This window comes from Lissotriton vulgaris, chromosome 2_2 (assembly GCF_964263255.1).
Source record: "Lissotriton vulgaris chromosome 2_2, aLisVul1.2, whole genome shotgun sequence".
NCBI classification, from domain to species: Eukaryota; Metazoa; Chordata; class Amphibia; order Caudata; family Salamandridae; genus Lissotriton; species Lissotriton vulgaris.
This window is the reverse complement of record NC_141688.1, coordinates 23,961,730-23,989,426: the sequence shown is the minus strand read 5'-3', so window position 1 is coordinate 23,989,426 and position 27,697 is coordinate 23,961,730. Positions and strand designations below refer to the sequence as shown.

General features: G+C 50.8%; 1 protein-coding gene across 9 annotated transcripts in view; it reads left to right on the top strand.

Moving 5' to 3' along the window:
* Positions 1 to 27,697, top strand: part of CSNK1G1 (casein kinase 1 gamma 1) — a 766,422-nt gene that overhangs the window by 213,670 nt on the left and 525,055 nt on the right. For 2 of the 9 annotated variants that reach the window (XM_086959215.1, XM_086959210.1), the window contains exon 2: positions 3,569 to 3,668. The exons of the other annotated variants lie outside the window; for them this stretch is intronic. The gene's annotated coding sequence lies outside the window, so the exon portion shown is untranslated. The remainder of the gene's footprint in view (positions 1 to 3,568; positions 3,669 to 27,697) is intronic. 9 annotated transcript variants of the gene reach the window in all.

Here is a 27,697-nt window from a genome sequence, read left to right as displayed (position 1 = left end):
TTCATTCACAAAATGCATATTGAAATGGTTTGGCCAGTTCTTCACTGCGGTTGTGGTGGCCACAACAACTCCTCTACTGCCTGAAGACACTGGATATAACTTATCATGGAGGGTACTGCATTCTTTTCTAAACATTGTCAGCACAGAGCATGAATACTCTCTTGAAAAGCCATAATGTGCAGATACCAGACCAGGTCTTTTAGATGCTCATTGTTCTCATTGTGTCTTCCAGCTTGGATGCTCAAATGCTGGTATTACGGGCACCAGAGCAGACAGGAGCTGTATGCTGATCAGTTCATAATATTGTTTTCTTGTTGATGCTGGGAAATTACCTGACCCACTCTTATTCGACAGCTGTCTGACATTAGCCGGCCTTGGATGCAATACTTATTCAGATGTCTGACCATCGTGTCTGCCTCAGAAACCAGAGCAGTGAAAGGAACCAGAGTGCTTTCAGGGGAGGAGCAGGAGGGGCAGCTGCAGCAGAGGAGAAAGGCTCACTGTCATATTCTTGCTATTCTGCGTCTTTTGGGGCCCAGCGGCAGTCTCTGTATAATGAGTCTCATGGTAAAGGGGGCAGGGTATGCCACAGTACAAGGGACTGCACCTCCATTCTGTGACTGCTGTGAGACTGCGCCCTAAATAGTTGACGCTGCACAGACCACAGCGTTAATTATTGTGTTTGCCCCAATTTAGATGACAATTTGGGACCATTAGATGTGCGCGTGTGTTGGAGAGTCAGTGACGTCTTCTGGTTTCTACTTTTAACAGTATTAAAACAGTCAGTGGTGTATTTAACCCTCATTTTTCAAAGGCTGCATGGCAAGTATGCATGGGATGTTGTCGTTTTTTTGGTCTCGCTAGAGCCAGCGCATGCGCTGCTCAGCGAGAAATTTAGTAGCTGGTTTTAAAAGTGCTACCCACATGCTTTTGCCGGCCACCAGCTTGCGCGCGACGTGCACAGCTCACATCTGCCTTGCTGTAATGGCTCAATAAGCCTTACAGCGCGCATGAATCCCCTCCCCTCCCCTCCCCAAATCCCCTCCTCACTTTTAGGGCAGCGCGGCCAGTGCTTGTATTTATTATCCCTCTTGTTCCTGTTTCTGAATGTTGAAATCCATGCTCGGTTCGCCAAGGAGCTCTTAACAGCTTTCCATGTCGGGTCTAACCAGCTGGTCCTCGGAGCTCTGCACACCCACTCCAAACCAGGCCTAAACGCACCCAAGCTTTAAAACGCTTCACACCGTACCGTGCAGGGCCTGCCCTACTGGGATTCAGAGCTCTTCCTGCCATCCTTGAGAATGGCTTAACCTTCAAAGCTTTGCACACTGTGTCACCGACCCAGAGTTGAGCCAAACCACCTGGGCTTCAGAGCTCTTTACAGTGCTGCATGGACACAGATACTGGCACACCACGCCGCAGACACGCACCAACGGTCACACGTGTAGATGGACTAGTGCAGCTACACATGCACGTGCACACGTGTGGATGGACTGGTGCACCTGCACACACAGGTGCACACGCGGATGCACAGTTACACGCACGTCTTGGCACAGACACTGGCAAGCATGCAGAGACTGTTACAACCTCATGCACACATTCAGCATACACATGTAACACAGGTGCGTGTAAATACAGACGCACACATGCGGTGTGACATCTCAGGACCTGACTCTGTTAATACTCCTGGCTCACCCCCTCCCCACATGCCTGAGCGCAGCCGCCCCCGGTGTCCCGCTGAGGCTGAAGGAAGCGCAAGTCCCGGGCAACGAGAGTCTGAGTCCACGGAGATCCCGAACCGGACCGAGCATCCAGTGCTACATACTGCAGTCAGGCTTCTAAATGCCTCTGTCTACATACAACAAAACTGTGCAGTGCGATGTTTGCTCATGGGCGCAAAGAGATTGCCAGGTGGAGGTGGAGGTGGCTGGGAGCCGGGGTGCCCTGCGCTGCAAAATCCAACGCCTTCCATGTAACTTGTAATTATATTACACACACACAGGGTCACACGCAGACACACAATTTCACTCTCGCACACAATTTCTCTCACTCAGGCATACACTCTCTCACACACTCTCTCACACACTCTCTCACACACTCTCTCACACACTCTCTCACACACTCTCTCACACACTCTCTCACACACTCTCTCACACACTCTCTCACACACTCTCTCACACACTCTCTCACACACTCTCTCACACACTCACACACACTCTCTCTCACACTCTCACACTCTCTCTCACACACTCTCTCTCACACACTCTCTCTCACACTCTCTCTCACACACTCTCTCACACACTCTCTCACACACACTCTCTCACACACTCTCTCACACACTCTCTCACACACTCTCTCACACACACTCTCACACACACTCTCACACACTCTCTCACACACTCTCTCACACACTCTCTCACACACTCTCTCTCACACACACACTCTCTCTCACACACACTCTCTCACACACTCTCTCACACACTCTCTCACACACACACTCTCACACACACACTCTCACACACACACTCTCTCACACACTCTCTCACACACTCTCTCACACACTCTCTCACACACACACAATCGTTCAACTCAAACTCTTACAAACTTTTCCACACAGTCTTTCTCACACAAATACAACCGGTCTCTCTCTATTGTGCACCCACATGCATTCTCACACAAACGCACACATATCTCTCTACCACACACAATATTTCTCACTTGCACACACAGTCTCTCACACACACTCTCACACAATATTTCCAATGTAAACATTTGCAATCTTTTCCACACAGTCTTCCTCGCACACACACACACACATTCACCCTATCTCTCTCTATCAATTGTGCACACACATACCATCTCACATAAAGGCATACACAGTCTTTCTCTCACTCAAACACGTACACAATCTCTGACACGCACACATAATCTGTCTGTTCTATCTTTTACACACACAACCCCTCTCACAATCTGCCCCCCTCTCACAATCTGCCCCCCCTCTCACAATCTGCCCTCTCTCTCTCTCTCTCTCTCTCTCTCTCTCTCTCTCTCTCTCTCTCTCTCTCTCTCTCTCTCTCTCTCTCTCTCTCTCTCTCTCTCTCTCTCTCTCTCTCTCTCTCTCTCTCTCCCCCCCCCCCCCCCCCCCCCCCCCCCCCCCCCCGAGCTGACAATCCGATTCACCCCTGACAAGTCTGCCTGCAGGAGACAGGCGTGGGCTTCGCCGTGAAGAAATCCCACACACACACTCTCAGCTGTTATTAAGAGGAGCAGTCACGGGTGAAGGGGTGCTATCGGCACCAGCTGTGCGTCATCAGAGAGGGTTTAATTCAGGGTTATTCACACATTCAAGGGGAGGGGTGCATACTTCAGGCATGAGCAAAAATGTGCAGATGTGTCTGCACGCCTATGATTACATATTGAACATACGCGTGTATGTATATAATATCCAATGCATGACTATGTTAAACTGCCTCTCTACAACCGCATACAAATGTTAATATATAAATATCTAAATAAGCATACATTATGCAGCCCCATATCATGGAAATAAACGCCCTCTTCATTTCAGTTCCTGCCTGGTTCTCACTGCCCTCAAGAACAGGTTCAAGCTTTGGTTGCTTTAGAATGTCTATACTTCTCAGGAGCAGCGCCGGGAGTCCCCACCCGGGGTGAGTTGTCTATACCAACTGTTCGTAATAAATAAAGATGCATGTGTGTTCGTGAATATACTATATGTACATATTATTTGTAAATACATATATATATATGTATTTCTGTATTAATCATAGATCTATATGAATTATATATGTGTGTGATTATAATGTATTTATGTACAATATGCAAAATATATATCTGATATATTCAGGTACATATCTAATCACATATTCACAAACATGTGAGTATTTTTGCTATATGCAAAGTATATATAGATGTAAATAATTCGGATTACGTGCACTTGGTCCACGTGGGCGAGAGCATTGCACATTTGTTCTTCGTTAATAGCCTGTACCTAATATTAAGACACCACTGACACTATTGTTTTTAAGTCTGCTGGTATTCAGAATATATGTGTGTAATGCACAAACAGAATAAAATATGTATTAAAAATAGTAATTTTCTCCGTGCGCACACACAGCTCGTCACAGCCGCACCCCTCAATGCAGGCAGGATCGGGGTTTGCGGGTCCCCAAATGTCCGCCGGGAAATCCAGGTTTCTGGCTTCAGCGTCTCCAGACAGAGTCCGACTAGCGCCCTGAAGTGGCGGCGCCGCTACAAGGATCAGGGTGTGCGCAGACATTGGTGCCCGGAGAGACTTTGAACAGTTTTAATAGCAGGTTGGGAATCAGCGCTGATGCTGCTTTGACCAGAGACGAAGGTAGAAGAGGGGGCGTGGCAATGCCAATGCTTATTTCCTGTGGGGGTTGGAAATGGCGACACAGCTGTGTATAAAGGAGATGCCCTTTTTTTCACGCACATCTGTCTCGTTTGGTTCCAGAAAGGCGGCTGGTTATTCGTCACTTACAACTAGCTCCGGTGTGTGAGCAGTACTGTAAAAAAAAAAATCCTCTGCTAGCAAACGTACTTACTTTCTCAAATGCTAGTTCTCCTGTAGCTTTCCTTCTTGATCAATTCCTTCATGCTATCAATAATAACTTAAATTGCATAGTACCACCTCACCCACTGTAAGCTTTCAGACAGCTGTGAACATTTGCGACTAAAGAAAGACTTGGTGCAATAAGAGGGACATTGAACTGAAATAGCATGACGCTTTACTTTTGAATAGGAGCCTTTTGGAAAGTGCTTAGTTAAAGAAGACTAAATTAACTGGTGGGGGTGAGACATGGCTATTACTGATCTGATCTCCCCTAGCCATGGAGGATTCATTCTTCGTAGTAACTGTATTCTTCTCACTGTACCAACTGAGGCCTCACGGTATAACTTTGTACACTAGGCGATGTTGTGACTCGGAGGACTCTTTGAGTGACATGGTTTCTCCTTTTTTTACCATTATGTAGTTGTTTCTCGGGTGATAACTAATTTTATGGTTGCCAGAGGTAGCTTCAGACACTTCTCCCCAATCACTTATTGCCCCCGACACTGCACTTTCTTCTGACGTTGATGATTTTTTATAGGTTGATGGCATGTACGCTTGGTGATTGGACTGACCCTGTGCACACCAGAAAAGCTAATGCGGTTTGAAACACCTACTCGCAAACCAAAAGTGAATCGAACCAGCCGCTATAATATTCATCATTAACCGCTGTGCGCTGGATTTTCAAAAATCGCGGGTTACGTGACAAAGCCAGCTCGTCATGCGCGTAGCGCAGGTAACGCCCATGACGAGCTGGCTTTGTCATCGGCGCGGAAGTGGTTAAACAACTCGTAAATGTATTCCAAACTTGCTGGCCACTATCCAGTGCGCTTCTTATCCAAGCAATATGCAATACAACCAGATGAAATATTATTTTGATTCTAGCCAACAAAAGTATCGGAGCTCCCAGATTCTAAAAGCACTTTGGGGCAATACCAGTGATAGAAATGTCCTTGCACATAATTTGATAGGCTAATGGTGTCTAAGCAGACCATCAGACAGATTGTTCTACAAGATGCATAAAGGGACTGATTCCTAACTAGATACAATCACAAACTACCATTACATGGAGATTATTTATTGACTACTTGTTTCCATATGAGGAAAGGCCATCCCGAGCAGCGCCTTTCCACATTCTAGGGTGGTGCCCAGTTGTATCGTTGGTGCAAGGACTTGCTTAAGTTAGAGTGGGCCTAAATCCCATTTTGGGGGCTCTAAGTACATTTTACGTTTGACATTGAAAGCACGTTTGGGAAAGTGACCAAACAATTACGCTGTCTTCACAATTGAAAATAATAGATAAGTAAAGGGGTGGGTGAAACAACGTGTGCTGAACTTTTAGGTTCCTGCTCGTACTGGAGCCAGGTTTGTTCGGAGACCTTTTTTATCTTGGCGGGAAGGGAGGGAGGCGCTTTATGCGTAGGCGGAGCTCCATTATCCGAAGACGCAATGCTTGGTGGAGTGTATTATATATTTTCTCTGGGGTTTGTTTTAATCCTTTGTTAAGTGTCTCCTCGGTCTCTGAAACCACCTCTTTTTACTAATCCATCACGAAGTGGCAAGTAAATCCCCATTGTTTATGGGGACGTTTTTACTAAGGACAAATGCCACTAATTTTGTTAAAAAATAAATGCATGGCTAGCCGCAATAAGGGCATGCCAGTGTATGCCATATCTGGTGGTCACGTTGGCTCCAACTGCAGTGTTTATGCACTATCTTGACTTGCATGTTGAGTTTCTGCACTGTAATGGTATGAAGGACGATGGCAATTCACGTTCTTTTCTTGGTTGGAATATATGATTGACAAAGCCTGCCTCAATTCACTGTCCTTTTCATGTGTTCCAACATTGCTGCACTTTTGGAACCTGGAGGGAGCATGTACTGTTGCGCTGCAAGCGCCTTCCTTGTGTTGTACTTAAGAACTGTTTTTATCCATCAGCTTAGAATTACTAATTTATCGTTTTTAGCTGGCTGGTCCTGCTGGGATTCAAACACAAGACTGCAGATTCTGTTAAGAACCTAACTGAGTGCCTAGTTCACAGAGATGTCTTAACCATTCACCTTACCAGATGACTGGTTTCAAAAACTGTGTATCCTCCTCAGGTGGGCATAGCGATGCCAGATATTTTATTTTGTGGAAATTTATATAGAGCCACAAAACAGACACGAGAGCGGGGATTATTTCATTCTTACCCTTAGTACTGCAAAATGGGGGAGTCTCAGTCGAGTATCTACACAAGAATTCTTGCAACCCTTTTCTTCCAGTACCCTGACTATCATCTGCTTATTTCACTATTACCAGCCTCAAGATGATGGTCACCGATGCTGTTAATGGGATGACGTGCGTCTTCCTAGCCGAGCCTTTAGTTAATAAGATTCTACCATCACTCACCTGAGCTCTTTCTCTGGACTGCGGTCAGCGCAGTCTTCAGTGACGCAGTCCCGAAAAAGCATTAAACCGGTGTAAGCGAACCTATCCCATTGGCTGAAGACCAAGATTGAAGTCATGTACATATTGAGTCACTGTAGTGACTTGCTGTATCATAGAATGATCAACACACATGGCAGTCGTGTAACCAGGGGAGTGTCATCAGCATTGCAGCCAGTGCAGTAGCGCCATGGTATCTTTGCTGCGCCAAAGCGTATAAATCTAGTGTTCTGCTATCAGAGCCCGAAGGCAGTACTATAAAACGTGTATATTCTAGCCTCTATTGGCCCGAGGAAGCGGGGCATTTAACGCAGAGTCCCGTCCCCTTACCCCCCCCCCCCCCCCCCCCCCCCCCCAACACGTCCCAGTCCACCACTTGAATTTTTTATTTTATTGGGGTCAAACAATTAAATTAACTTCTTAATTTTGAAAACATATTGGGTATAAGGCCCGAGCGTTTAGTCCGGCGTACAATTCTAAAACCATGATTTTTTCCAGTACTGAATGTTCTGGCGCAGTACCTAGGAGCATGTATGTACTGATTATAGTTTGTGCCGCCCCCTTGAACTGGGATGGCTGAGGACGCCTCAGCCCATCGATCGCTGAAAGCAGCTTACAGTCCCAAGCCCTCCAGTGACCTTCAGTACTGGCTTACTATGCTGTGCAGCAGTACCCGCTGCACCTCCTCTGTGAGGCAGTACAACTCTGAGCTCGTTTCACTGTAGAAATGCATCTCTTCGGAATCCTTTTGAGATGGAAGAAGGGAGGTTGTTTTCTTGCTACCCATACAGTGCTGTGTACCTTTTCTCTAAAATAAATGTTTGTAAGAATTAAAAGGACAACATTATTTATTATGTGTAGGTCCAGCAGCCTATTTATGTACTTTGGCGCTTGGCAGAAAGCTCTAATAACTTAAGCATATACTTGAACGTATGCATGTATGTACATAATTTCTGGAGCGTAAACCTAGCCAAAAGGCAGCAGAGCGTTGTACAGGGTCGAAGACCAGCATAAAGTGGGTTGTGGACGGTTCATGCATTTTGATGTAGTGTTTTTATGTTTCGTCTACAGCATTGCTTTAGCGAGATTATAGTAAGACTTTCAAAAGTCTACCCAAACTGTAGATTAGGTACAGTGCATGTGAGCCAGGCGTGTGCACATCGCCAGCCACATCGCACATCGCACATCGCACATCATTTGTCTGAGCCGCTACATCAGACTTCATAGGAATCCGCTCCCCTGCCCCAGCATCAGACTTCAAAATAATACGATCCCCCGCCCCAGCAATGCCCAGAGCTTGTTTTGTGTGTGGCTTTCATGCTCGTAATGGCTGCTCAGGTAGCCTCTCCTCGCTTCAGCCCCTCCACCCCCTGCTTCGGAGCACACGTATCTTGTGGTATATTTACAGTGGCACTGACATATTTAGTTAACCTAGGTGCTCATTTTTGAAGGTGTCTGTAGTGCCCGATATCTTGTGTATGGTTTTGCATAACTAGTAATGCTTAAATAAGAACACATATGCTGTAGGCATAGCGAGCCAACTCCAAGCGCTTTGGTGGGTGAGCACATCTGCTGTTACCGCATCCCCACTCCCTCCCACCAGCGTGCAGTCACGAGCCTGGCCATGCCCGTCCATTGCTTTACCCTTTCTGGAGTCATCTGCCCTGATTCTGAGGGTAGCTTGTGCTCCTTGCCCAAGATACAGACCTTTCTTTTTATACCTCTTTCCGCTATTAGTTTTGCTCCTTGTTTTCTGACCCACACACACACACACACATCAGCCCTTGAGTCCTAGTGCCCACAACCTTTCACTCGCTTAGCTATCCATCCAGCGCATATGTAACACCCTGCTTCTGGGGCGCTGCCTCCTAAAACTGCACCCCGCCTTCCCCTGCCAGAGCATCGCTTCGTGACACCCGAGAGATGCGTGGAGTGCAGGGATGTAGCTTCTATCATAGGTGCAGCGGAATCGGGATACAAAGCCCCGAGGGGGGCACTGGGCCCCGATAGTTGTTGTATTAGTTATCCCAACTATAGCCAAAGGGGCAAGTTTAATTGCTTGCCCCAGGGCCCATGACCTCCTGTCTACTGGTGGAGGGCGCTACACCAAACATGGCGTCCTGGGGCAAGGCATGGATGTTGATCCTCGTGTTACCAAATCATGGCGCTTTTAGTCATGGCATCTGTTTAGTTAAAACATATTTATTTTTTTCAGTGTAACTGACTGTTTATCGGAGGACCCTAGCTGTCTAACTTCCTCCCACATCATGTCTAGCTGTAGAAGGCTCCCATCCCTGAATAATGTGATATGTTATAAATTTCACCTTACCGTGAGGGGACTACAATTACGTCACATATATGTTTGCCATAAGTAAGAGTGGAAACAATTTAGTTTGTGGTGTATTCTAAACTGATGCATGAAATTATATATGGGCATCCATATGCGAGTGAGGTGGTTATGTGAAGCAGACCATGATCCAAAATCACTGCAGAAACGTGGAGCTAAAGTGACTTGTCCAGATAGACTCATTGTTTTCAAGGGGAAGCCAGGACGTTGGGTTTCTTGGTTACCCAGTCTGCAATACTGAAACCAGGCCATGCCCCCTCGTATCTCTCGCTCCACATCGAAAGGCAATGTTCTGTGCATGGTTTGAAGATACATATGTTACTCTCCCTCTTTAGACCCGGCTCTTCCACCAGCTATACCTTTTATTAGATAAGGACTCTTTTACATATCTTTCGTGTAGTTTATAACAAAAGCAGCAGAAGGATGATGTTCTATTTAATGCTACATTAGGTGGTGTTGGACCTGGCCTCGTGGCGTGGTCCCACTCCTCCTGCATGGCGGGCCCTGGACGACATCGACCCCTGTTCTCCGGCCTGGAGCAACCCCCTCCAACCTTCACGAGAACCGCCACTCCTGGCGACCCCCGGCTCTCCCCCTCCGCAACACGGCAACCCCTACTCTCCCCACTCTGCTGGTCAGACCCCTGTCCCGGGCCACCATCTCAGGGCCCGACTCCATCTTGGACCCTCCACGACCGGGCCCCGTGGCCTCGGCTCGACCTCTGCCTTGGACCCAGTGAAGCCCCGACATCGAGGCACCAAGATCCGACCAGGTGATAAAACGGCCACTTGACGGATCAATGAGAAGAGAAGTTTCGATGGCCCTCCAGCCGTCCCCCGACGCCTGGTTTCGATCGCCCTCCGTCCTCCCTGGGCGCTGGCTGCTGGGTGTCTGGGCACTCTAATCCCGGCCTCTCTGACACCCCAGGCGCGAGGGTCCGGACATCAAAAGACTCCAGACCTATATCTGGGGCAGCTCTGGAACGGGTCGGCAGTTGTATCCTGGAGTCGAGAGACCCTGAGAAGAACTCGCGACTTTGAACCCTGAAACCTTCTTTGGAGCCCTGCTGGCGCTGCCGCGGCCCGACCTAGCTGAACCATCTTCGGAGCCCTGCTGGCGCTGCCGCGGCCCGACCTCGCTGAACCACCTTCGGAGCCTGCTGGCGCTGCCGCGGCCCGACCTCGCTGGACCACCTTCGGAGCCTGCTGGCGCTGCCGCGGCCCAACCTCGCTGGACCACCTTCGGAGCCTGCTGGCGCTGCCGTGGCCCAACCCCGCTGACCCATCTCGGAGCCCTGCTGACGACGTCGCGGCTCGACTTTGCGGAACCCCCCAGCTCGAGGACAGAGAGCTGAGTGTAGGGTACCCCTGTGCCAGGCTGGTACTAAGACTGTCCCGCTACCCTATTCCCACAGTTACCGAGACATTAAGGATCCCTCGATCCGTTTGTACATATTGCTGAAAGAACCTGCCTTGATTGCTGATAAAAACTCTAAGAACCTATCCTTGTGTGGTGTCCATTTGTAGTGGTGTGATTGCTCGGCTGTACGATCCTAGGAGAGTAACCTCGCCAGGAGGCTTCTCGACGGCGCTCTGCCAACTCCCGAAGGAGAGGTGGGTTCCGGGGTGGTCGGCCAGACAACTTCTGCCTCCCCCCCAGGTGGTGGCAGGCGGTGCGATCCGAGCCGACGCAAATCGTACAGAGAGTGACTCACCCACTACTGACAAACACACTACAACCATGACTACCAAGGAAACCAGACCGACCACGGAGTTCCAGAAGGAACAGTTGGAAGACTATAACCACAAAGAATTGAAACAATTCTGCAAGGACCTGGGCATCGCTACCACTGGACTAAGCACCAAGGACGATTTCAAGCAGGCCCTACAAACATGGGTAGAGGCAGGAGCAACGCCACCCCAGAACGAAGACCGCACGATCCCAGATGTGCACCCGGAAACCATCACAACCGCAGCAGAGGAAAGAAATACCAACGTAAACGCGGGCCTCTCCCACGAAGACACCCAAGAGCAAGAAAGGAGCCGGCTCCACGACTTGGAGCTCGCCCGACTCCGTCTGGACGGAGAACTACAGCTGGCCGAGAAAAAGATAGCCCTTGAGCAACTACGGCTACAAGGGGACCTGGAGGAGAAACGAAGGCAAAGGGACTTGGAGGAGAAGAAGCTCACGTTCGAGCACGAGCGTGGTTTAAAAGAACTTGAGATCAAGGCCAAAAATGGGGAGGCCGACGCCTCCGGGAACCGGAGCCCATCTCTTCCTGCGGACACGAAGGTCCACATCCCCAAAGATGTCGTCAGAGAATACTATAAAAATGACATCCAACAATGGTTTAAGGCCAAGAGGTAGCCATGACCTCGCACCGGGTACCGCAAAAAGACTGGGGTGCCGGCTTGTGGGGGAAGTTTGTCAACGAAGGGAGAGACGCCCTACTGGAGCTCCCAGACGCCGAGATGACCTCTTACGAACATAAGAAAGCCGCTCTGCTTACTCGCTATGGACTCATCCCCGAGATGTACCGACAGCGATTCCGAGACGGGAAGAAAATCCCCGGTACTACATGGGTGGAGTATGTGAACTTCTATAGTAGAGCTCTAGAGGGGTGGATCAAAGGCAGCCAAGTCACCACCTACGAGCAGCTGTTCAACCTCATTGTATGGGAGCACCTTTCCAACAACTCTTTTGTCGAACTCAGGCAGCATCTCCTCGACAGCAAGCTGACTGAGCCACTTAAACTCGCCGTAGAGGCCGATCGGTGGGAGAGCACCTGGGTCCCCCGGAACTCGATGGGAGACCACGGCCGAGCTCCCCAGGGGCCCCACCGTCCGCGAGGAGGCCAGAACAGGAACCGAGACTCCCCTGCGGTGCCTCCCCCGACCAACACTTCGCCCCCAATGGCCAGAAGAGGGGCCCCACCAGCACGGCCGGGGCCCCGCTCGAACGTTATCTGCCACAAATGCCAGCGACCCGGTCACTATGCCAATGACCCCAACTGCCCAATGAACCAGCGATCCGGCGCCACCGGTCCGCCAAACCGCCAGATCGCCGCCGCCTCCCTGGGAGAGGAAAGGGGCGAAGAAGAGAACTATGACCAAGACCAGACCGAGTGGGAGCCCGCCGCCATGTCCCTGGTATGTCTGGGCGAAAGAGACATGGTCCCCCGGGCCCGATACAGGGCAACACTCAAAAGTACCGCCAGTGGGTTACCATTGATGGGCACCGGGCAGAAGCTCTCCGCGACACCGGAGCCAGCGTGACGGCTGTCCGCTGCCACTTGGTGACCCCTGACCATATCCTGCCCAATGTGCTGTGCCTAGTACGGTCGGCGGACAATTCAGAGAGCATGTGCCAGATGGCCCGCATCCCCTTCGAGTGGGGGGTGTCGGGCATGCTGAAAGTGACCGTCCGGGATGATGCCCCCGTGGACTGCCTCCTCGGGAACGACCTGGAAAGTTCCCCCTGAGCCGACGTCGAGCGAAGAGAGCATCTGGGGATGCTAGGCCTTCCCGAGTGGGTCTGTGCGACCACCCGATCCATGACCTCCCGGGCCATCGCCCCGACTGAATCAACCCCACCCGTAGAACCGGAGCGGCCCGCGCCTCCGCCACCCTCCGTCCCCGAAGACGTCGACCCTGAGCCCGGTCCCCTGGGGCCCAACTGTGAAGAAATTGCCACGCTTGGCGACCTCCCGGAACTGGCCCAATGGCACCAAGAAGGTGGCCTCACCCGAGAACAGTTCCGACAAGAACAGAAAACTTGTCCCTCCCTCGAGGGGACCCGACAGCAAGCTGCCGCTCAAGCCGCCGGAGACCCCTCGGGGTCCCACTGGGTCTATTGGGACAAAGATCTCCTCTACAGCAAACAAAAGATTGCCGAACTGGGGGCCAGCCGGGTGCTGGTGGTCTCCCTCCGGTTCAGAGACTTCCTCCTGAACCTGGCACACGATGTGCCCCTTGCCGGGCATCTGGGGCAGGACAAAACTTATGGCCGCCTGGTGACCCATTTCTACTGGCCAAAAATGAGGAATGATGTGAACAATCACTGCCGGACTTGCCCAACCTGCCAAGCCAGCGGGAAGAGCGGCGGGAAGCACAAGGCCCCCCTTCAACCATTCCCAGTCGTCAACACCCCCTTCGAGCGGGTGGGGATCGACATTGTGGGGCCCCTGCAACCCGAACCTCTCTGGGTCACCGTTTTATTCTCGTCCTGGTGGACCATGCCACCCGCTATCCCGAAGCCATCCCTCTCCGGACCGTGACGGCTCCCGTGGTGGGCCGGGCGCTGATGGGGATCTTCTCCCGGGTGGGCTTCCCACGAGAGGTCGTCAGTGACCGGGGTACGAACTTCATTTCTCGATACATGAAGTCCCTGTGGCAACAATGCGGGGTCACGTACAAGTTCACGACCCCCTACCACACCCAAGGGAACGGACTGGTGGAACGTTTCAATCGAACCCTCAAGGGGATGATTATGAGCCTGGAAGAGCCCGTGCGACGCCAATGGGACGTTTTGCTGCCCTGCCTCCTCTTCGCCTATCGGGAGGTCTCCCAGAAGGCCCTGGGGTTCAGCCCCTTCGAACTATTGTACGGGCACCCCGTCCGGGGTCCCCGCAGCCTGGTCAAAGAAGGCTGGGAGGTTGCAGTCCAGGCTGCTCTCCCCGACGTATACCGGTACCTCCTAACCCTCCGAAACCAGACTCGGCGGTACCGGGAACTTGCCAAGGACAACCTCAAGGCCACCCAAGAAGAGATGAAACGCTGGTATGATCAAAACGCCTCTTCCATTGAGTTCGAGCCGGGCCAACAGGTCTGGGTCATATCCCCGGTCGAACCATGTGCCCTCCAGGACAAGTGGACTGGGCCCTTCAAAGTGGTGGAGCGCAAGAGCCCTGTCACCTACCTGGTGGACATGGAATCCCCCAGAAAACCCCTTCGGGTCCTTCACGCCAACAGGCTCAAACCTCACTTTGTGCGAACGGAACTTAGCCTCCTGATGGCTACTGATGGCGGGGCTGAAGACGACTCCGAGCCCCTACCGGACCTCCTGAGCACCTCCGAGAAAGACTGCTCCGTGGAGGGAGTTCCCGGCCTGCATTCAATCGGAAGTCTCCAAGATGCTGGCCCTGGGGGTAGTCGAACCCTCTGACAGTCCGTGGGCCAGTCCCGTCGTCTTGGTCCCAAAAGCCGCCGCCCCGGGCGCCTCTGCTGAACTAAGATTTTGCGTAGACTACCGGGAATTGAACGCCGTCACTCGGACCGATGCCCAACCCATTCCCTGGGCTGATGAACTGATCGACCGCCTAGGGGCGGCCCACTACCTGAGCACATTCGACCTAACCTCCGGCTACTGGCAGATCCGACTCACACCGGGCACCCAAGAGCGCTCCGCTTTCTCAACCCCTGATGGCCACTACCACTTCAGGGTGATGCCCTTCGGGATGAAGAACGCCCCCCGCAACGTTCCAGAGACTGGTGAATAAGGTGCTGTGGGGGCTAGAAGAGTTCAGCGCCGCGTATCTGGACAATATTGCGGTGTACAGCCTCCACTGGGACTAACACCTCCAGCACCTCCAAGAGGTCTTGGCGGCCCTCCTCCGGGCCGGACTGACCATAAAAGCAAGCAAATGCCAGATCGGCCAAGGTTCCGTGACCTATCTGGGACACCAAGTGGGGAGCGGCCAGGTGGTCCCCTCCAACCCAAGATCGATGCCATCTTGGCCTGGGAGCCCCCGGTCACCCAGACAGCGGTCAGGGCCTTCCTGGGGCTCACTGGGTGTTACCGGCGCTTTGTAAAGAATTATGGAAGCATTGTGGGCCCCCTCACCGAACTCACTTCCAAGAAGTAGCCACAGAAGGTGCACCGGACACCCGAGTGTCAGGCAGCCTTTGAGACCCTAAAGTCAGCGATGTGCACCGCCCCCGTGCTTCAAGCCCCCGACTACAGCCGGGAATTCGTAGTCCAAACGGATGCCTCCGAGCACAGTGTCTGGCGGTTCTTTCCCAAATCAACGCCGAAGGAGTTGATCAACCGGCGGCCTTCATCAGCCCACGTCTGCTGGCCCGATAGCAACGCTGGAGCACCATTGAATGAGAGGCCTTCGCCGTGGTGTGTGTTTTCAAGAAACTCCGACCCTATCTCTTCGGCACCCACTTCCGGGTGCAAACTGACCACCGACCCCTGCGGTGGTTGATGCAAATGCGAAGGGAGAATCCGAAGTTGCTGCGTTGGTCCATCTCCCTACAAGGGATGGACTTCACTGTGGAGCATCGCCCCGGCAGCGACCACGCCAACGCCGACGGCCTGTCCCGCTTCTTCCGCCTCGGCGAGGAGAATACCCAAGAAGATGGGTGACTCTCCCTGCCTTCAGCTGGGGGGACGTGTGTTGGACCTGGCCTTGTGGCGTGGTCCCACTCCTCCCGCATGGTGGGCCCTCGACGACATCGACCCTTGTCCTCCGGCCTGAAGCAACCCCCTCCAACCTTCACGAGAACCGCCACTCCTGGCGACCCCCGGCTCTCCCCCTCTGGAACATGGCAACCCCTACTCGCCCCACTCTGCTGGTCCGACCCCTGTCCCGGGCCACCATCTCAGGGCCCGACTCCATCTTGGACCCTTCACGACCGGGCCCGTGGCCTCGGCCCGACCTCTGCCTCGGACCCAGCGAAGCCCCGACATCGAGGCACCAAGATCCGACCACCTGGTAAAACGGCCACTTGACGGATCAATGAGGAGAAGAGTTACGATGGCTCTCCAGCCGTCCCCCGACGCCTGGTTTTGATCGCCCTCCGGCCTCCCTGGACGCTAGCTCCACCCCCCTGCTGGGTGTCTGGACACTCTCATCCCGGCCCCTCTGACCCCCCAGGCGCATGGGTCCGGACATCAAAGGACTCAAGACCTATATCTGGGGCAGCTCTGGAACGGGTCGGCAGTTGTATCCTGGAGTCGAGAGACCCTGAGAAGAACTTGCGACTTTGAACCCTGAAACCATCTTTGGAGCCCTGCTGGCGCTGCCGCGGCCCGACCTCGCTGAACCATCTTCCGAGCCCTGCTGGCGCTGCCGCGGCCCGACCTCGCTAAATCATCTTCGGAGCCCTGCTGGCGCTGCCGCGCCCGACCTCGCTAAACCATCTTCGGAGCCCTGCTGGCGCTGCCGCGGCCCGACCTCGCTGGACCACCTTCGCAGCCTGCTGGTGCTGCCGCGGCCAGACCTCGCTGGACCACCTCCGGAGCCTGCTGGCGCTGCCGCGGCCCAACCCCGCTGACCCATCTCGGAGCCCTGCTCACGACGTCGCGGCTCGACCTTGCGGAACCCCCAGCTCGAGGACCGAGAGCTGAGTGTAGGGTACCCCTGTGCCAGGCTGGTACTAAGACTGTCCCGCTACCCTATTCCCACAGTTACCGAGACATTAAGGATCCCTCGATCCGTTTGTACATATTGCTGAAAGAACCTGCCTTGATTGCTGATAAAAACTCTAAGAACCTATCCTTGTGTGGTGTCCATTTGCAGTGGTGTGATTGCTCGGCTGTGCCTCTGGTGGGGAGGGGTGGCTGCAGGACCATAGCAAGTCATGTTTTAATGCCTCCCCTTTACACAATAGTTTGTCAAGTGTCCTTCGTGCTCAGGACTTCTGTTTAGCCCCAGCGCCCTAATGTTATGTTTCAACATTTAGTTGGTACTCTGATAACAAACCTCTTCCCCAGTATCTTTTTTTGGCCTCTCATTCAAACAGTCACTTTTCATGCCACAAGATTTCTTTACATGTACATACAAAGTCAACCTGTATATATGCTTTCATCACAGTACGTCACCTAGGGTTTTCACTTGTAAAGGGTGATACGAATCCACGTGCCTTTTGATGTTTTATTTTGGTTCCCACCAGCAACAAAAGTGTTGCTTAAGTATTTATTTGGGCACAAGTACATTTTATTTCGAAGCTTTTCACATTTTTAAAGGCACTTTGTCGTTTTTGTAGGCATTTTCCAGAAGAGGAAGGTACTGCAACCCATCAGTCTCCTCAAACATTATTTTTTGCTGTCAATACTGTTCTTACTTTCCTTTAAGTTCAAGGTGCCGCTTTTTATTTGGCCTGGTGCACAACATTACAGTGGCAACAAGTAGGAAGTATTTACTGCCCTGTTTGATTAAGGCCTTCGTCATAGACCCATCTTTTTCTGAAGTCTATCTTCCCTTTCTTTCACTTGCTCTCGATCCCTTGATGCCCTCCCTATTCTTCCCTCCACTTTGCCTCCCCTCTTCTCTCCTCTCTCCTCCTTTCTCGCCCCTACCATTGAGCTTGCTTCTTTACCTTCCCATGCACTTTTTCTGTCTTTTCCCATGACTCACTGCAGCGTTTCATTCGTACTTTTCTGCATCGATTCCTCCGTTCACTCTTTGCTATATTTCTTTGTTCGACTGTCCGACCTCCCTTCGAACACCCTGTGGCTCTGTGTATTTTGTCGCTGGCATTCTTTAGTGAAATGTAGCGCACATTGCCTCTGTATATTTCATCTTGTGTGTATGGCATCTTCCAGCTCTTATTCTGTTCTCGTTCTTGTTATTCATGAAAGCAAGATACTTAGTCTAGTGTCACACTCCAATCCCTTTCATGGTCCAATGTCACATATATTTCTAAATATACATATTTCCCTGCCACACTGACCCACCTCTCTTTGGTCGTCCCTCACCGTACATTTCCCAGAACGTCAAGATATATCTGAAGTAGCTCCTGCCTCCTACCCACTTCTGTCTGGGTTTGTCTCCTCCTTCCTCTGAGGGCTGTGATTTTGTTCTCTGTGAGAGTGAAGTGAGCAGGCATAGTGCTTTCAGTGGCTGTTACAATGGCTAGATGATGAGTATGATAGAAATCCACCATCTACTGAAGGTCCATGTAGATGGTTGGGAGACTGAGAACATGACAGCATACAGCCACACACACATACAGCCACACACACACACAACCACACACACACAACCACACACACACAACCACACACACAACCACACACACACAACCACACACACACAACCACACACACACAACCACACACACACAACCACACACACACAACCACACACACACAACCACACACACACAACCACACACACACAACCACACACACACAACCACACACACACAACCACACACACACAACCACACACACACAACCACACACACAACCACACAACCACACAACCACAACCACACAACCACACAACCACACAACCACACAACCACACAACCACACGCACACAACCACACGCACACAACCAACCACATGCACACACACACCCACCCAACCACACCCACCCAACCACACCCACCTAACTACACCCACCCAACTACACCCACCCACCTACACCCACCTACACCCACCCAACCACACCCACACACACACACAACCACACACAATCACACACAATCACACACACCCAACCACACACACACACCCAACCACACACACACACCCAACCACACACACACACCCAACCACACACACACACCAAACCACACACACCCAACCACACACACACCCAACCACACACACTCACCCAACCACACACACACACCCAACCACACACACACACCCAACCACACACACACCCACAACCACACACACACCCACAACCACACACCCACAACCACACACACACCCACAACCACACACACCCACAACCACACACACCCACAACCACACACACCCACAACCACACACACCCACAACCACACACCCACAACCACACACACACACCCAACCACACACACACACCCAACCACACACCCACACCCAACCACACCCAACCACACACACACCCAACCACACACACACCCAACCACACACACGCACCCAACCACACACACGCACCCAACCACACACACGCACCCAACCACACACACGCACCCAACCACACACACGCACCCAACCACACGCAGACAACCACACGCAGACAACCACACGCAGACAACCACACGCAGACAACCACACGCAGACAACCACACGCAGACAACCACACGCAGACAACCACACGCAGACAACCACACGCCCGCACGCGCGCCGGCCAACCCGCCCGCACGCACAACCACGCGCCCGCACGCGCGCCGGCCCACCCGCCCGCACGCACAACCACGCGCCCGCACGCACAACCACGCGCCCGCACACGCGCCGGCCCACCCGCACACGCGCCGGCCCACCCGCACACGCGCCGGCCCACCCATACATAAATTGGCCTACAATTTAGACTTTTGTTGCAATTGGTGTTGCAATATTTAGCAATGCCACACGCAGACAACCACACGCAGACGACCACACGCAGACGACCACACGCAGACGACCACACGCAGACGACCACACGCAGACGACCGCACGCACAACCACCCGCCCGCACGCACAACCACCCGCCCGCATGCGCGCCGGCCCACCCGCACACGCGCCGGCCCACCCGCACACGCGCCGGCCCACCCGCACACGCGCCGGCCCACCCGCACACGCGCCGGCCCACCCGCACACGCGCCGGCCCACCCGCACACGCGCCGGCCCACCCATACATAAATTGGCCTACAATTTAGACTTTTGTTGCAATTGGTGTTGCAATATTTAGCAATGCCAATAGCTTAAAGTTCATTAATGCGAGACCTATTGCATTGCGAATGCTTGTTTTAAAAGGTGGGTCTTCAACTCCAGTCTGAATTGAAGCAGTTTGAGTGGTACTGATGAATGTGGAGATGTTTTCTCCGATCCTGGCTGGATAGATGGAAAAGGCCCGCTGCTTTATTTTTTCAGTTTTAAGGTTGAGCCTGCAAGTGCATGCGTGCTCTTGCTAGATACTATTGTTTACAAAATGGCCTTGGAGCCCGTCCATTGCTTACCATTTGTTTGCTGCAGTGGCACTCTTCTTTGCAGCCTCCTTAATTGGCCAGTGCAGACCAAACCTCATTTCCGTGGAGCACAGACCAAGCACACGTTGATTCAGCTTAATCAGTGCCAGTTCCCTTCTTACAATGTGAATTGAGGTACTATGTCTTCTCTCCTTGGGCTCCACCTCAAGTTTCACTGGTTCCAGTGCCTTCTCCTTGCGCACAGAGCTTTCTTGCTGACTGCTTTCTTTTATAGAGTCCACCAACACTGCAAAAGTGTTTTTACGTCCTGGAACGAAGGAAGGTAATTTCAATGTAAACTGACTTTTCGGTAGATTTTCTTCCATTTCACTTGCTCTTTACTACTCTGGTATAGAGAGCAAGGGGTCCCAGGGCATAAGAACAATTTTCTAATGTTCTATTTTTCATTTGAGAACACCATGTTGTTTAATCACATAGTGTTACGGACATCTTTTTGTACATTGCATTTTAATAAATATTTTACATTTACTATAGTGCCCAAAGGAAGGATGGGGGAAGGTAGTGAAGTGGTTGGCAGTAGTGAAGATAAAAGAATATGATAAAGTCAAACCTACAATCGCGATATGCGGAGCATAATTACTGCTGGCTTCGCAGGGGAGCCAGATGAGAATACATCATATGTTACATTTGTTCACAAGGCCATACTTCTATAAACCGCGTTAAAAATCACACTTGTGTTTGAAGGTGGCGATGGGGTAGTAGTCTACGTTTCGACCCGAAATAAGTAGGGTTGATGTCCCTTACTTGGCGCGTCTTCTTCAGGACGGGGGGGGCGGTTGTTGTATGGGCAAACTCCCTGAAAGGAACAGATAGCACATAATTAAATGAGTTCCGTGTAGGGATCTAAAGTGTTTAGTAGCGATAGAGGCTATATCAAAGGTCCGTTGTGTGCCATTCTGAATTAAAAACATTGGCACAAGCTCATTCTTATTTTTAAGGGGACCAAAAGGAGAACAACCTACAACCTATTTACACACTGTCAAGTTGAAACCGAAAAGAAACGAAATTTACATGTGCGGTTGTTGGACTTGGCCCTTCTGGCAGGTTTACCCCTGAACTTTTTGCTTTGTGTTGTGACCCAGTGATAATGATTTCTGGTCTTTGCGCACTTTGACACTGTGGCGCAGTGTAAAGTGCGTGCGCTCCCGGAGTGCGTTTGTGAGATTAGCCTGCTCTCCCATAGGAATGCATGGGGAATGTCTGTGTCCCTGGTAGTTCCTGATGCGTGAGGTGTGCATGGTCAAGTTTGGTATGTGCAAACTCGTGAGATTGAATGCTGCGAGATGATATATGCGGCATGTATGTGTCTAGTGTGGAAGTGCCACTTCTAGACATGGCTGTGTATGTGCTGTGAAGGTGCTGGCGTGTGATTGGCTGGAGCTGGCTGGGATGCCAGGCTCCAGGAGTCTGTGCGGGTCTGCCCTGGTGGTGAATGGAGAGATTAGCATGCTGATGTGAGGGAGGGGCTGCACCTGTGTCCTGAATGAGGCTGGGTTTTCCCCCCACAATGCTGGCTCCGCCCCCTGTGATGCGACTGGTGACCCTAGCTTCCCTAGTCAATGAAAGGGGTGGTTGAGCCATCAAGGGTACTCCAAAACCAGCTGCGACTGGTTCTCCCCCCCCCCCCTCCCTGCACCTGAAGACAAAGGAAAAGGTGTATAAAAGAGGGACTGTGACCCCATGAAAATGTTCTTGTTTGCTGCTTGAATCTGCCAGGGGCGTGCTGCGGCTTGGGGCCAGGGGAAGGCTTGCCTCCCTGGGCCCTGCCCAGCCCCTGGATGCCTAAGGGATGCTCTGTTCTTTCCTGATCCTACTTGAGGGGGGCTGCTGCTGCTGCTGGGGCCAGGAGGAACCGCTACTTGGACTGCCTCCCTGCCTGGAGGGCCAGTGAGCTGGCCCTTGGACCAGCCTTGCCCCCCCTGGAGGACTTTTGCTGGGCTTATTGGCCCCTAGCGCCTGGGAGCGCTTTTGGTTCCCTTTTGGCGCTTGAGAGCGCTTTGTTGTGACCCAGCACTTAATAGCGCTTTATTTGCCATTTTAGGGCAGGGAGCGCTTTAAAATTCATTTAGCGCTTGGGAGCGCTCTGGGTGCTTTGGCCGGTGCCCACCCGGCATCTTTTGCCTGCGTGCTGTGTTGCTGCCCTGGCGAGTGCCCACCTCGCTTTTTGTCTAGTATTTTGTCCCAAGGACCTTGCCGCTATTTACCAATTTACTTCGAGGGAGCCCACCCATCGGTAAATTGATCCCCCGCCTGAGACGGGCCGCCGCGCTGCCCGCGACGACCCGGAAGTGCTAGGGCCTGTCGGCCAATCACATTCCGGCCCTGACCCGGAAGTCCCGCCCTGCAGCTGCAGAGCGAGAGAGAGAGCAGGCGCCTGGCCTCCCCCCCGGGGCTCCCAAGAGCAAGGGAGAGCCCCGGAGAGAGAGTGAGAAGTGTGGGAAGGGAGCCCCCGAGGAGCGGGAGCTCCCGTGAAGAGCCGCCGGGCAGAGGAGACTGCCCCCAGGCCCAGGAGTAACCGGTGAGTGGGGCAGCTGTTCGTGGTAGAGGGGGCGTCGGGACACACTGTTGGTGCCCGCCCTTTCCCCTCCAGAGCCAAGGCCCGGTGGTGTTCACGCCTAAGATAGGCTCGTGGGGCATTGGTATTTGTGCATTCCGAGTCCCCCAGAGGGGGGGGGGGGCTCCAACGAAGGCGAGCCCAGAGAGGTTCTTGAGGGCCACATCAATTTGTTTAGAGGCCACGAGGCTCGTGGGGCACACTTGTGTGGCGGGCCCAGAGAGGCTCAGTGGCAGCCCACATTGTCGTGTTTAGAGCCTAGAGAGGCTCCAGGGGGCATTTTTATTTACTGAGAGCCCACGAGGGGCTCAGTTGCCACCAGTGTCTTTGAGAGCCCCCTGTCGCAGATTCTTTCCAGCTGCCCAGCTAGTAGTGGGCAGCTGCACCGTTTAGGTCTTTCTTTTCTAGGGACATGTTCTATGGACTTAGGAGTGAGACGCACTCCTTCATCCGTGGCCTTTCCCCAGCTGCGCAGCACTTAGTGCCAGCTGCAGCGTTTAGGCCCCCTGTTCTGTCCCTCAGCTGCCCAGCAAGTAGTGGGCAGCTGCCACGTTTAGGTCTTGGCGCAGTGGCGCAACCTGGACCCTGGACTTTTGATGTAAGTTTTGTGTTAATGTGATTTATGCGAAGTGTTCTTTGCTGCACCTCTGAATGTGTTGTAGATGCATCATGTGCCTTGTTCCTTACACCGCTGAACGTGTGATGCGTCATGTGTTCCTTACACTGCTGAATGCATGTTTATGCATCATGTGTTTTGTCCCCAGGTTTATACCCCTAAATGTATGGTGATATTTAGTTGGTTGTTCTTGGTAGTACAGGTGGTGCTAGTGAGGTCCTGGTTCCCTTAGTGACCTGTTCCTAAGGTGGTTAGGATTGCGTAGGTGGTACTTACCTGATTACCAGTAGTTACTGGTTGTGTGCTATTTTGTGCTACAGTGATTTTCTGTTATGTTCTAAGTTCTAGGCCTACAAGTATTGTATTCCAAGTTCTAAAAGTGCTGATTCCTGACAGTGGTCCAAGTGGCCCTGCCTTGTACATATCCCTTGTAAATTCTGCCCGTGCCTGTTGGCACATTGTAAAGTGTGTGTTTTATCTAATGTGTTTTGGTGTAATACAAAGCTATTTTTATATATAACCTTGAGTGGAGTTTCCTTTGTGGTGGGCCTTGGGTGTTGTTGCTGGGGTGCGTGCGCAAATACTTAACTCACATCGCCTCCAAGTTTAGCCTTGCTGCTCGCGCCACGTTACCTAGAGGGTGAGCAGCGGTTATCTTGGCGTGTAACTCCCTTGCCCTGACTTAGGAGTGGTGGTCTCTGACTGACTTTGGCGCAAGCCCTGGCCAGCCAGGGATCCCATTTCTAACAGCGGTGAAGCACGGATACGCTATGAAATTACGAGTGCTATGATTCTGGGTGGAGGTACATCCTCTAAAAATACAAAGGCCACATTTAGAAGAAGGGACTGGCGTATCTAACAAATGGATAGATCAAAAAGGATTGTGGAATACCTGAAATCTGGCTAGTAAATGGAAAACGGTCAATCGTACCGCGTTGCCTGTGGATTCAAAGAGGGAGGGGCAAAAAGGAAAAGAGGGGGTTTGTTAAGTTAACTGACATCAACCCTACTTATTTCGGGTCAAAACGTGGACTACTACCCCATCGCCACCTTCTTACACAAGTGTGATTTGTAACGCTGTTTATAGAAGTATGGCCTTGTGAACAAATGTAATATATGATGTATTCTCATCTGGCTCCCCTGCGAAGCCAGCAGTAAATATGCTCCGCATATCGAGATTGTATGTTTGACTTTGTCACATTATTTTACCTTCACTACTTCCAACCACTTCACTAACTTCCCCCATCCTTTCTTTGGGCACTATAGTAAATGTAAAATATTTATTAAAATGCAATGTACAAAAAGATGTCCGTAACACTGTGATTAAACAACATGGTGTTCTCAAAATGAAAAATAGAATTTTTTGCATATTTTTCAAAAAATTGTTCTTATGCCCTGGCACCCCTTTCTCTCTATACCAATTATCACCCAGGTCCCAGTGATTTATTGGGTTGACCCTTTTTTTTTTATACTATACTCTTTTCTACTCTAGCTGTCTAGTGCTCATGACGCTGACTTTACGAATGCTCAGTGCGTTGCCCTACTCTGCCTGGTTTTTCATGACTCTTCCCCAGACTAGCTGCTAAGGGGAGGGGTGTCTAAGCTCCATCCCAGCCTATCTACTCTAGTGTGTGCTTTCTTTTTATTCGGAAGACTGTCTTTTAACGTTTCTCTGTTTTCTTTTTCACTGTTCATACTCTCCTTGTTTCTTCCTGTCGCTCACTCCACTCTCAACGTCTTTAGACTTTTCTCTCTTCTATCTCCTCCTCATTTTGTAATTTATTTTTCTTCATCTGTGCCTCAAAGATATCTCTCCCATCGCTCTGTCTCCCATCGTTCTGTCTCCTGCGCCAATATCAAACTCACATTTTCGTGGGTTGTTTTTTTCTTTTAGTTTCTCAACCTCGTTTTTTTTACTGTTTCACTTGTTCTTAGTCCCTCCTTCCCCTTTTGTTCTCGCTTAACTCTTTATTCTCTGGTTCTATTAAACTTTGTTCTCTCATCAAGGTAGGCAACCATGATCAAAGTACATCTAATGAAAAAATAGTATCATTCATAATTTGTGGATTGTCTTCTTGGATAGCATAGTTTTCAGAAATAAACATTAATACAACTGGATTGACATGTTTGGGACGTTTCTTGATTGATGACAGGAAATCACAACCCGGGACAGGTGTCTGTGTTTTCTTGATGCTAAACCATTTCACAGGGAACTTTTGTTTCGTTCTCGGACAACTTCTCAAATAATGTTTCTCAGCCACACTGCACTTTAGACAAGGGCATACCCCTCAACACTGGGGCCCGACGCCCTTTCCAGCTGCTTGTCCTAGTGGAAAGTGTATGGGCTCCCTAAGGCTTACTTTGGATTCTTTCTCCTGAGCTGGGAAGTGGTGGGGAAGCCCTGGTTAATAATGTTAATGTGGCCTAGCATGTTGGCTATATTATCAGTGGCGTTAGAATTATGTCGCGTTGAGGACAAAATCAGGCAGCAGGGTTCCTTCTGATGGAACCAGTAGGTGATGAGCATGTTGGAGTATTACTTAGAGGGGTTTGAGGGTTTTTCTTAAAAGGAGCACATGAGTGAATCTCAGCAGTAACAGAAAGCTCCACCTTTTTCTAGTTGAAAAATATTTGGAAAAAAGACTTGGCCTGTTATAAAGGTTGTAAATAATAAATTCAATATGCAATTCTGAGATTCATAAAAATGCTTGTTTTCCTGCAATATTAAGCATTTTTTATATATATTTTTTTTAAACTACGCTTAGCAAACGAGAATTGGTCAAACCAATAGAAAGGGACCCAAATTATACAGGTGAGACCTATTGGCTTTGCCAATGCTTGTTTACACCTCTCAGTCTGATGGTGTCCTTGCTTTGAGGGTGCCGAGACCCACCAGATATGGTAAGCTTTCCTGCAAGATAAGCGGAGGTGGTGGTTGTGATGGCTTTGTAAATGATTACGCTGGTTTTGAAGATGATGCAGGCTGGCAAGCGGAGCCAATGGTGTTGCATAATGATAGGGGGTGATGTGGTAATATTTCATCAGACCTTGGATGAGATGTGCTATAGTGTGTAGGTTGCCTTTGAAAGGTGCCAATGTGGCGTCTGGTAGGCCATGGATCAAGGTCTTACCACCATCCAGATGCAGGAGTATGTGGGTTTGAACAGCTGTTCTGAAATCGCAGTCTGAAAGATTGTGATATTTCTCCTGCATCGTTTAGAACTTCATAGTACATTTTATTTCCATATGATTCAATTATCACATATTAACAAATTCCTACAGTACAAAATACTGTAAGCTAAAACAGCACAACTGGCTTGCAATGAGGGGACTTGATAACGCACTCCAATAAAGTCTTTTTTCAAATTTCTTCCAGGCTCTGACTGCTTCCTATGGGTGGGCACGGACATCCTGGTGGTCCAATTCCCGCGGCATGGTGTGTTGCCTGTGATGTGGGTGGGGTTGATCTTTCCAAACTGGGACATTGTGGTAAAGTAAAATAGTTGGAAGAGTTGGCAAAGTTAATAGTTACATTTTTCAAGATTGTAACAAACAAGTGCAAATCCAGGTTTAGAAGCATGAGGACTTATTGTTCTGTGTGGGGGGTTTAGATTTGGTTTTAGAGTAAGTGTGTGGGTATCTCCTCATGACATTAGCTTCTCTAGGCAGGACAAAAACAGGCATTGGCAAAGCCAATAAGTTCTACTTATGCAAGAGAGTGGCTTTGCCAATATGTTTTAGCCATGTTCCACGTTAGCGTGGTTGTTCAGCATGGCTAAAACTTAGTGGGGCAAAGGGGAGTGGTGGGTTGTGGAATGTCGTACAGTGGTGTAGAGTTGAGTGGCATGAACTGGAGTGTCCAGGATTGACGTGGAGTGGCATGGAGGGAGTAGATTGTCGTACAGTGTAATGGTGTAGAGTTGAGTGGAGTATAGTGTCAGAATTGAGTAGATTGTCGTAGACGGGAGTGACAAAAAGTGGAGTAGTGTAGAAGAGTGGAATGGCATAGTGGCATGGAGTAGTGTCCTAGAATAGAGTGGAGTAAAGTGACATGGAGTGGCATAAAGGGAGTTGCGTAGAGCGTCATAGAGTGCAGTATTATTGTAGAGTAATGGAGTGGAGTGCGCAGTTTAGGGTGAAATTGAGTATGCATGGTGTGGTAGGGCACTAAGATTACACAGAACACCTCTTCAATTAAAGTGACCATTATATTTGTACAGACCTATAGTTTTACTGATAAAACTATGC